The sequence below is a fragment of the Sorex araneus genome, chromosome 1 (genome assembly GCF_027595985.1).
Source record: "Sorex araneus isolate mSorAra2 chromosome 1, mSorAra2.pri, whole genome shotgun sequence".
In the NCBI taxonomy this organism is placed as follows: domain Eukaryota; kingdom Metazoa; phylum Chordata; class Mammalia; order Eulipotyphla; family Soricidae; genus Sorex; species Sorex araneus.
In genome coordinates, this window is record NC_073302.1 from 231,320,134 (window position 1) to 231,332,430 (window position 12,297).

Below are 12,297 nucleotides of genomic sequence, written 5' to 3' on the forward strand. Positions count from 1 at the left end.
TCAACTCCCAAATATTAGGAGCATAGCAATAATGGTCTTTCTGTGTTTAACCAAAGAACATTGCTCTATAGTAAAATATAAAAAGACTATAGGGGAAATAGAAAAGCAGGTACAAATATACAGAACTTCAAATACAAAGCAGTACAAATACAAACTCAGAATTACCAGAGAGTTTTGGCTTACAAATATTCAAGACTGACTTGGGGAACTGTGACAATGAGAGGTAAAATACAAGGGAAAGATTAAAAATAAACTTTAAGTTAGGGATGCTAGCAAGAGCATGTTGAACTTCTCTGGGAGGAAGAAAGTGGCAACTCACTGATGAAACCTAAAGCACTTAGGGTTAATATCCAACACAAAGGAAAGGTTGAAGATAGGCTTTAGCTAAATTAGGGATGTTATCAAGGTCTTGTTAAACTTCCCTAGGAGAAGAAAGAGGCGATTCATTAATGTAGCCTAAAACACTTAGGGTTGAAATCCAACACCATTGGGCTGGAGAGATAGCACAGTGGTAGGGCATTTGCCTTGCATTCAGCTGACCCGGGTTCATTTTCTCCACCCCCTCAGAGAGCCAAGCAAGCTACCAAGAGTATCTCACTCACATGCCAGAGCCTGGCAAGCTCCCCGTGGCATATTTGATATGCCAAAAACAGTAACAATGAGTCTCACAATGGAGACTTTACTGGTGCCCACTCAAGCAAATTGATGAGCAACGGGGATGACAGTGACAATGATGTTTGACTGGTTGAAATTGCATACAACAACACTGTATTCTAAATTGATAAACTTCTAGCTTACATTAGAATTTTAACTTTTCTGATATCTTTGTCTAGTTTTACAGAAGAGTGCTATTTTGTTTTATATTTCTCTTGCTGAACATATGATAGATAACTAGTATAGTACTATATCTACAAAATAAATTCTATCAGTTATTTAATTTTCTCATTCATATGTAAAATAAACTAAGACCAAGTGATGCCAATAATACTATTATTGATTAATACAGTTACTTTTCAAATCATTTCTTTGTTCTTAGTATATTTTATTTAGTTCTGCTTAAATGACTTCAATTTCTTAAAAATCACATAGAGCACATTTGTTCCCTGAGACCAGAAACAAATGAGACTGAGCATCCCAGCCTTCCGTGCCCACGCGCTCGCAGCCCCAGAACCTGATCTCAAACCAGCATCCAGCGGGCAGGGACCCCCGCCCCCCCACACGCTGCAGCTGCTTCTGACCCTGCACTTCCTGCTTCCTCATTCAGATGTGCCCGCTCCCCTCACTGAGCACCCCAGCCCTCCAAGACCATACGCTCCCTACTGGGGCTCCAGGACCCGAATTCAACCCAGTGTCCAACAGCCAGAAGGGGCGTGGCCTCTGTGGTAGTGGGTGTGGCCTCCACTGCAGGGGACGTGGTCTCTGGGGGCTGTGGCCACTTGTGGCCCCAGTTATTTTCCCCCGTTTTAGTATACTTGACAGACGTCTCAATCCCCACTACCTAACTTTGTGAAGCTCTCCCCAACTACCTCAAACACAAAAGGCAAATAAGCCATTAGCCTACTCTAATTGCACCAAAATATTGAAACCTCACAAAAAGAGAGATTAGCTCTAGTGAACTGGAAGGTTCCCACCTCCATACAACCATGACAGCATGAAGAAACAGCCCGAATCCCCACACCAAGGAGAGGACAAAGAAAAGAGTCCAGAAGCCTCAGCAGGGGTTTCCCACAAACATGATTCTCCGATAAAGAACTCAGAGAAGAAATTCTGAGACTGCTCATAGAACTTAAATAAATAGTGGAACAGTCAGCGAAGAAATTACGGGAAGAAATGAGCAGGAATAAGAAAGTACATTCAGAAATGTAAAAGACACTGTAGACAAAATAAAAAACACAGTGGGAGCCCTCAACAATAAAATGGCTACAGCTGAAGATAGAATTAGTGAGCTTGAAGATGAGCAGCAGAAAGCCCACAGGCTACAACAAACAATTGGAAACGACCTCAAAATAGCTCTAGGGCGAATCAGAGACTTAAGGGATGATGCCAAGAGGAATAACATAAGAATCAATGCAGAAGGACAGGGAGGCAACCCTAATGAGAAAGCCATGGTTAAAGAAATTGCTGAAAAGTTCCCAGAGCTGGATAATACAGATGTCCAGATCCTAGGAGCTCGAAGGGTGCCAACTAGAAGAGACCCTAATAAAAAGACTCCAAGACATATCATAGTCAGAATGATGGATGCCACGGATAGGGACACAATACTGCAAGCAGCAAGGTCAAAAAAAAAAAAAAAGAAATACATACAAGGAAGCACCCCTCAGACTCACAGCAGACTTATCAGAGGAAACCCTCTAAGCCAGAAGCCAGTGGTGGGATATAGTGAAAAAACTCAATGAAGTGAACGCCTCACCACGAATACTTTATCTGGCCAAACTTTCACTCAAACTCAAAGGAACCATACACAATTTCATGAATAAACAACAGCTCAGGAACTTCATAGACTCAAAACCAAACTTAAAAGAAGGACTAAAGGGGCTCCTATAAGAAAAGAAAAACCCCTACAAGCACAACAAACTCCTACAGAAAGATGGCACAAAACTCTACGACAATAATCTTGTCTAAACGCACCCATCAAGAGACACAGAGTGGCGAAATGGATCCAGAAACTGAAACCAACATTCTGCTGCCTATAAGAAACACATCTGAATGGTCAGAGCAAACACAGACTCAAAGTCAAAGGATGGAAAACAATCCTTCAAGCCGTCAAAAAAGCCAGCATACTAGTATTGGACAATATAGATTTCAGGTTGAAAAAGATTAGAAGGGACAGCGAAGGCCATTTTTTACTAATCAAGGGATATGTACAGCAGGAATAACTCACACTCCTAAACGTATATGCACCTAATGAGGGACCAACGAAATACTTAAAACAACTGCTAACAGATTTTAGAAAGGACATCGCTAGCAACACAATAGTAGTTGGAGACTTCAACACCGCCTTATCACCTCTGGATAGAACAACAAGATCAAAACTTAGCAAGGAAACACTGGCCTTGAAGGAAGAAATAGAAGAGAGAGAGTTAATACATCTATACAGGGCTTTGCATCCCCATAAAAAAGAATACATATTCTTTTCCAGTGCACACAGAACATTCTCCAAAATAGATCATGCGCTGGGCCACAAAGCATACCTCTATAGAATCAGGAAGATAGAAATTGTATCAACTATCTTCTCAGACCATGACGCACTGAAGATAGAAGTTAATCATGCACAGACTCAGAGGATCAAACCATACACCTGAAAATTAAACAACTCAATGTTGAATAATGAGTAGGTCAGGGAAGAAATCAAGGAAGAAATCAAAAGGTACCTGGAAACAAATGAGAATGGAGACACGAGCTACCAGAACCGTGGGACGAAGCTAAAGCTGTGTTAGGGGGAAAATTTATAGCTCTGCAAGCATATCCCAGGAAGGAAGAAAGGGCCCACATAAATAACCTGACCTCACAGCTCAAGACCTTAGAAAAGGGCCAACAAAACAAGCCCACACCGGGCAGAAGAAAAGAAATAATAAAACTTAGAGCAGAAATCAATGATATGGAAACCCAAAAAACAATCCAAAAGATAAATGAATCTAAGAGCTGGTTCTTTGAGAAAATATATAGGATTGATAAACCACTACCAAGACTCACAAAGAAAGGGAGAGAGGGAACTCTAATAAACCAAATCAGAAATGAAAAAGGGGACATCACAACAGAAACCAAATAAATTAAAAAGATCATCGGAGACTACTTTGAAAGTCTGTACACCACGAAACAAGAGAATCCAGAAGAAATGGAAAAATTCCTGGATTTTTATAGCCTTCCAAGGCTGAATAAAGATGATTTGGAATAGCTAAGTAGACCCATTATATTCAAGGAAATTGAAACTGTAATCAAAAGTTTCCCCAGAAACAAAAGTCCAGGTCCAGATGGATTCAATAGTGAATTCTTCCAAATATTTAAAGAGGACCTATTGCCAGTTCTTCTCAAGCTTTTCCAGAAAATCAAGGAAATAGAAACACTCCCAAACAGTTTCTTTGAGGCACATATAACCCTAATACCAAAAGCAAACAGAGACACCAGAAAAAAAGAAAACTGCAGGTCAATATCTCTGATGAACACGGATGTGAAGATCCTCAACAAAATATTAGTGAATAGAATCCAGCAATTCATCATAAAGATCATACACCACGAGCAAGTGGGATTCATCCCGGATATGCAAGGATGGTTCAGCATTTGGAAGTCAATCAATATAATCCAACATATCAACAAAAGAAAAGATTAAAACCATATGATCATATCAATAGATGCAGAGAAAGCATTTGACAAGTTCCAGCACCCATTTATGATGAAAACGCTTGCCAAAATGGGTATAGAAGCAGCTTCCTCAATACAGTTAAAGCCATCTACCACAAGCCTATAGCAAGCATTATCCTCAATGGGGAAAAACTAAGGGCCTTCCCTCTAAGATTAGGGACAAGGCAATGATGCCCACTCTCACCACTTCTATTCAATATAGTACTGGAAGTTCTTGCAATAGCAATTAGGTAGGAAAAAGACATTAAGGGCTTTTTCCTACACCAGATAGGAAAGGAAGAAATCACGCTCTCACTATTCGCAGATGATTTGATATATTTAGAGAACCCCAAGGCCTCTACCAAGAAATGCCTCTAAGAAATAGACTCGTATAGTAAAGTCGCAGGCTAAAAAATCAATACCCAAAAGTCATGGCTTTCTTATATGCAAATATTAACAGAGAAGAAAGTGATATGAAAAAAGCAACCCCATTCACAATCATGCATCAGAAAATCAAGTACCTCGGAATCAACTAAGGTGAAGGACTGTACAGAGAAAATTACAAAATGTTACTTCACGAAATAAAAGAGGACAAGAGGAAATAGAAGCACATCCCCTGTTCATGAATTGGGAAAATTAACATTGTCATATGGCAATACTTCCCAAAGTATTATACAGATTCAATGCAATCCCTATAAGGATATCCATGACATTCTTCAAGGAAGTGGACCAAACACTCCTAAAATTCATATGGAACAAAAAAACCCCAAGAATAGCTAAAGCAATTTTGGGGAAAAGGAAGATGGGAGGCATCACCTTACCCAACCTCAAGCTCTACTACAAAGCGGTAATAAATAAAACTGCATGGTACTGGAACAAAGGCAGAGCAGTAGACCAATGGAACAGGGTGGAATATCCTGACATACATTCTCAAATATATGATCATCTAATCTTTGATAAGGGAGCAAGAAATGTAAACTGGAGCAAGGAAATCCTCTTTAACAAATGGTGCTGGCAACACTGGACAGCTACATGCAAAAAAATGGGCTCAGACTTATACCTAACACCATGCACCAAAGTCAGAAATGGATTAAGACCTCAACATTAGACCAGAATCTATAAGGTACTTTGAAGAGAAGGTCTGCAAAACCCTCCACGATATTGTAGCTACAGGTATCTTTAAAGAGGACTCACCACTGACCAAGCAAGTGGAAACAGAGAGAAAAAATCAGACTATCTTAAACTGAGAAGCTTCTATATCTCAAAAAATACAGCGATCAGAATACAAAGACAGTCTACAGAGTGGGAAAGGATATTCACCCAATACCCATCGTATAAGAGGTTGATGTCAAGGCACTGATTAAACTCCACAAGAAGGAAACATCCAACCCCATCAGAAAATGGGGTGATGAACTGAACAGAAACTTTCTCAAGGAAGAAATCCAAATGGCTAAAGGACACATGAAAAAATTCTCCTCATCACTCATCATCAGGGAGATGCAGATCAAAACAACAATGAGATACCATCTCACACCACAGAGACTGGCCCACATCTAAAAGATCAAAAGTGATCGGTGTTGGAGCGGATGTGGGGAGAAAGGGACTCTCCTTCATTACTGGTGGGAATGCCAACTGGTTCAGCCCTTTTTGAAAACCGTATGGATGCTCCTCAAAAAATTAGAAATTGAGCTCCTATTTGACCCAGCAGTACCACTCCTTGGAATATATCCTGGAGATGAAAAAATGTATAGTAAAAGTGACATCTGCACTTATATGTTCATTGCAGCACTGTTCACAATAGCCAGAACCTGGAAAAAACCCAAGTGCCCGAGAACAGATGACTTGTTAAACTTTGGTAGATCTACACAATGCAATACTATGCAGCTCTTAGAAAATATGAAGTCATGAAATTTGCATATAGGTGGATCAACATGGAAAGTATCATGTTAAGTGAAAGTCAGAAAGAGAGGGACAGACACAGAAAGATTGCACTCATTTGTGGAATATTAAGTAGCAGAATGGGAGACTAACACCCAAGAATAGTAGAGATAAGTATCAAGAGGAGTACTCCACAGCTTGGAAGTTGACCTCACATGCTAGGTGAAGAAGCAGGTCTGATAGAGATGGGATCACCAAGCAAAGGGTCCTAGGTGGGCCCACTGGTGATGAAAGATACCAGCTGAAAATAGACTATAGACCGAACATGATGCCTACTTAATAGCTTCGCAGCAAACCACAACACCCAAACAGAGAGAGCGAGCAAATGGGAACGCCCTGCCACAGAGGCAGACTGGGGTCAAGGGGACTGGGTGGGGGTGGTGGGGGGGATGCTGGAACCCTTGGTGGTGGAAAATGGGCACTGGTGGAGAGATGGGTACTTGATCATTGTATGACTGAAACGTAAGCATGAAAACCTGTAAGTCTGTAACTTTGTCTCACAGCGATTCACTAATAAAAAAAAATTAAAAACGAAAAATCCTCAAGTTAAAAAAATAAAAAGAAACAAATAAGAAAGTAATTTTATAAGTGAATCTAAATTTACGTTTCCATATTGCAACTGGAGGCTGGAGTCCCTCTTGGAGAGCCCGGCAAGCTACCGAGAGTATCCTGCCTGCACAGCAGAGCCTGGCAAGCTACCCATATTCAATATGCCAAAAACAGTAACAAGTCTCACAATGGAGATGTTACTAGTGCCCGCTTAGCAAATGGATGAACAATGGGACAGTACTACAGTGCAGTGCCACAGTGCATTGCAACACAAAATAGACACATTTTTCTATATTCTCTGTTGTTATTGTACAGTAAATGACATATTGTCCAATGAGTAACCATGGTTGAATAAATTACGTAGTTAACTATATCTGGAACATAATTATTAAAAATAATTAAATTTTCAATAAAATATTTTTTAAAATTAAGAATATGTTCAACTACACTCATATGGCAAAATCATAACTGAAAATTTAATATGAAATACAAATTTTAATTTTTACAAAATGTATAATTATTATAATTGTTTAGTTATTTTAAGATGAAACTAGAGAGGCTGGAGAGACAGTATAGTGAGTAAAATAATTGCCTTGCATGTTGCCAGTCTGGGTTGAGGATGAAACCTCAGCATCCCATATGGTACCCAAAGCACTGCCAGAAGTAATTCTGGAGTGCAGAGCCAGGGGTGACCCCTGAGCATCGCCAAAAACAAAAACAATGACAATAGAAAAAGAGATGCTGAATATGTCTTATTTTTAGGAATTTGAATAGTTTTATTTTATTTTTTCAATTTAAATTTAACTTTTGTTTGGGGAATCATACATTGTGGTACTTAGGGACTATTAACTGCTCTATGATCAGGGGTGCATTCAATCATTCTTGGGAGATCATGTGATGCCAGAGATCTAAACCAGGCCACAAGTATGCAAACATATGCTCAGATTATTGAGATATCTGAGCCTCTAGAGTAGATAATTTTAATTAAAGTAGAATATTCATTAATGTTTTTTTAAAAATCTTTAATCTAGGCATTAGCTGAAGAATAAGATAAATGACCTAAAATTTATTAAAACAAAAACTAAAGAAAGGAATAAAATAAAAACTAAAGTTTTGAATAGTTCATGAATTAAAATATGCCATTAAAAATTAGTGGCAGTATAATTATAAATTGGTTATTTATATAAATATATGTTAATTTTAATTAATATTTGTGTCATGCAATAATATAGTAACAATATGATAAAGAAAAGCACATAAAATAACCTGTCACTGTCACTGTCATCCCGTTGCTCATCGATTTGTTCAATCGGGCACCAGTAACGTCTCTCTTTGAGAGACTTATTGTTACATTGAGAAACTTATTGTTTTAAAAAATAGAATCACCATAAATTATAAAGTTAACAAAGTTATTAATGATTTATTTTCAGGAGTACAATGTTCTAACACCAACCCCTTTACCCCAGTGTCCTTCCCAAGCCTTGTCCCAACTTGCCTTTATGGTAGGCACTTTTTCATTATTCCTTTTTTCCCTTTCGGGAACTGTGGTTTATAATACTGTTGCTTATAGGATATCATGCATATAACCATACCTACTTTCAACAATGCATCCTCTGATAGAAAGTCCAATTCCTTTCACCGTTGCCATATCTTATCTAGTGTCTTTATAAAATTTATCTAGAAAATGGATTTAGTTTCCTGGATTCAAGTACCACATAGAAACTACCAATTATTTCCAAATTTCCAAACTGCCCTGATATTTCTAATGTTTTTTATAGTTTAAACTCTCCATGCTGAGTTTCATAAATTACTGCACCGCCTCTTTTAAGCTTTACAGAACTACAAAAATACATTTAAAAATTGTGCCAATTATTCTCTGGATTTTATTTTCTCTTCATCATAGTTTCCTATATTCCCTAACCATGGTTGTGTTAAATAGTCACCCCTATAGGGAAGATTGCTGTGGAAATGGATGTGATAAGTGGGACTGGGTGTTTATTTAATCCACTTGGAAACTAATTTTCTTTGGAAATTATATTGTGTGTGACAGTTTCCTCATATATAACTTGAAATCATGTTTGTTAAATAACAGGCATTTAGTAAGTGTCAGCTTTTTTTCTATTATTGTATTGCTGGACATCCAATCACCCTAAAATATAGTGTCTTGTAATAATTTTGTATCTTTCATGACTGCACTAGCAATGACAGACAGGATTTTATTGCTAAAGAAGATTCATAGCTCCTAATAGCAATGCTTTGACACATCGTTTATTACAGAAAAAGTAACAAAGTTCTTGACTACAATGTCCTTGCATTAAAATACAACATTCTTTGTCATCAAATACCATGAAGGCTCCACATGTTATGCGTGTTGAGTGGCCTTGTTTAACATAGCAGGAGCAGGAGAAATAGACTTTATCTTATTAATGTGAGGTAAGATTTGAATTTATAGAACTAGGAAGAATTTTTGATGACTAACTTTTAAGACAACTTATTGAGACTATTATGATTGAGGTTGTAATAAATAATGTGTTGCCATCATCACAACATTCTTGACTAAAAGAAAGCACTACTTTCCTACTGGATTTTTAAAGTAGCCTCTGAACTGATAACTCCAGCTCTATTTTTACTTTCTTTTTTAGTAGTAACAGATTTACATCTTAAAGTATATACTGAAAAATAAAAAATCAATAAATATTATAAATGTGTCAAAACTTAGGCTTAGCTCAAAGAATTCCTCAAAAGTAAATTGATGTCCAGCAGCAGTATCCATTAAGAAAATACAAATAAAAATCATCAATGAGAATGTGATACATATACCAAGATTGCTATAATAATAAAATAGAAAAAAAACAAGTTTTTGTTACAATGTGGAGAAATTGAAGTAGATATGTGGGGCTGGAAGGTTTTGTACATTGCTGTAGAAATGCCATAAGATGCAGTTTATCTGGAAGAGAGTGAGATGGTTTCTTACAGAGATAAATATTGAATTACTTTATGATTCTGAAGTTCTACTTATTCTTCAGAGTATTTTCACATGCTTTTTATTTTTCTAGAAATTATGTTTTACTAACTTCCAATGATCTTTGTATGTACTTTTATATGATAGAAATGCTATTTCATCTGTCTTCCCCAAAATGTTTCTTTTATATTTAAATTTCAATATAAATAGTCTTTACTACCTATTTTTCACTGTTATTTTCTGTTTTGACATTTCATAACTTTCATGATATTGGATAAAGTAATTCCTTGTTGGATAGAATAATTTATCTGTTCTGTCTTTCCCTTGAATTTTCTTTTTTATTCTCCTAAAAATCCAGCAAATACACGGCACTATTAGGCAAGTCAATAAAAAATAATGATTAACCAAAGAAGACCTAAAATCTAAAGAATGTCTTACAAGTACATAATAGGTTAATAAAAATTTAATATTATCTTCAGTCATTTTGTCATGTGTTCTCTTTAATGCTATTAAAGTATTAATAGTACCCCATGGGAAAAGAAGGTATGTGTTGGAGACAGTTCTATTTATACTCTTACTAATCATATTAAATTATTTTCATGTCTGTAGATCAGATAAACAACATTGGCTAAAATTTATTAAATTATGCCAGGCATAATTTTTTAGTGATTGAAGATAAGTACATGTGGCTAAGACTTTTTTGATCTGTGTGGTTTCCTGATCACCACTGGATGTGGATTTGGAGGCCTCTGAATTCTGTCTAGGTGATCTGGGTAATATTTCCTGGCACTGAGGGACTGGAATAGCACAATTGCTCTTCATTGTCAGTTTGACTGAAAATCTCTGGATCGCCTAAGTACCACTTGGGACCCCCCTCCACCCCACCCCTGCCCCCCCCCCAAAAAAAAAACCTACTTGTTGGATAACATTGGGTTGTCCTTGCTCCTCCTGCAGGGAGCTTAAGGTTTATTGAGGCACTCCCACAACAGTGCAAATGAGGCACAGCCAATTCCATCAGGCACTAATAATACTCTATTGTTTTTATGTCATTTGCGTGTTCTTTTTGTATAGACACAGTAAGGCAATTGATGCTATGCTTTGTAACATGGGAGTTAATTGACTCCAAAATAATATTTACTCCTGAGCATCCATATTTACTTGACTTAAGCCTCAGTTTCCCTTAGTTTCTACCACTCCAAAAGCAGTGTCCCAACAAGGGACTGGATGGACACAGGGCAAGTTGTAAGCTACCCTAGCATTGAAATGGTCCAGGCCAAGAGTCATAATACTTAACTATAAGTTAAGAGCACTGTCATGGACAAACTCTGTCATGACCCAAGAAGAACTAACTGAATAAAGATCCTGCTGGGGTTAGGAAAGACTAACCTGACCTGAGGACTGTGGTCTGGAATATATAGTGAGATGTCCCCAGGAAGAGCCAACCTTTAAACTTTATATATCTATTACTGTGTTTACACAAAATGATATTGCTAAAGATACTATAAGAAGTAAATTTACTATGACTGTTGAAATGGATTACTAGCTGAGGGAAGGAGAAAGCAACAGACCCTTGATGGAATTCCGCCTTGAGTGGATCTCCTAGTAATCTGGAGTGCTGATAAGATTTTGTCCTTGAGTTAATTTCCCGAAGGAGAGGCTTTACATATCCTTGCTGTTATGATAATGTTCAACCCCACCTTTGTATCCCCACCCTTCATGATTTCTATAAAACTATGCTGTAAGGGGTAAGAGGGAAGAAGACGTTGAAGACATTGAAGACTAGATGTTGGGGACGAGAAAGTCAGAACTAGATGCTGAAGACTAAACACTGAGGACTAGACATTGGGGACTAGAAAGTTGATGATGAGATGTTGAAGACAAGGAGGAGAACTTGTAATGGGGAAGCAGATGCCAGAACAGGCGGCAGGAATCAGCAAATTCAAGTAGTCTCAGGTTCAGTTCATGGGACTGGAACAGTTTTGATTTCCCAGAAATCAAACAATGCGTAGCTAGCCAGCCTGACCCCACCTGGAAAGTTCCTGGGCCCAGCAAGTGGGCTCAATCAACCACAATGTGCTAGAAATGATAGAGAATGTAACCATAAACTGTTACTGGAAACTTTTTTAACTGTTGCCTGACCACTTTACCATAGTTCTTGCTTACCTTTGAAACCTATATAAACCACTTGTGATTTAGAATCAGGGTCCTTGTCAAGACTCTGCTGTGTTGGATGAGACTTGGACCCTAGCTTGAGCTAGCAATTTAGTTCCTTTGCTTTTGCATTATCATGTGTGGACTTGGTCGCTCTGGAACTGGGGATCTGAAATTTGGGCACAACAAACTGAGACTTTGGAGACCTTGGGACTAGAAGGAGAACCAGATGATGATGATGACAAAGTAAAGGACTATGAGACTATGTAGAGTTGAGGAAGAGAGTATAATGAAAGATAGGACTTTGAGGTCTACGAGGAGAACTGGGATGATGAAACTCTGATGATTGGGCCTACTAC

General features: G+C 37.9%; 1 protein-coding gene across 1 annotated transcript in view; it reads left to right on the forward strand.

Annotated features, from left to right (window-relative positions):
- Window positions 1-12,297, forward strand: part of STPG2 (sperm tail PG-rich repeat containing 2) — a 204,935-nt gene that overhangs the window by 78,448 nt on the left and 114,190 nt on the right. The window lies entirely within an intron of this gene.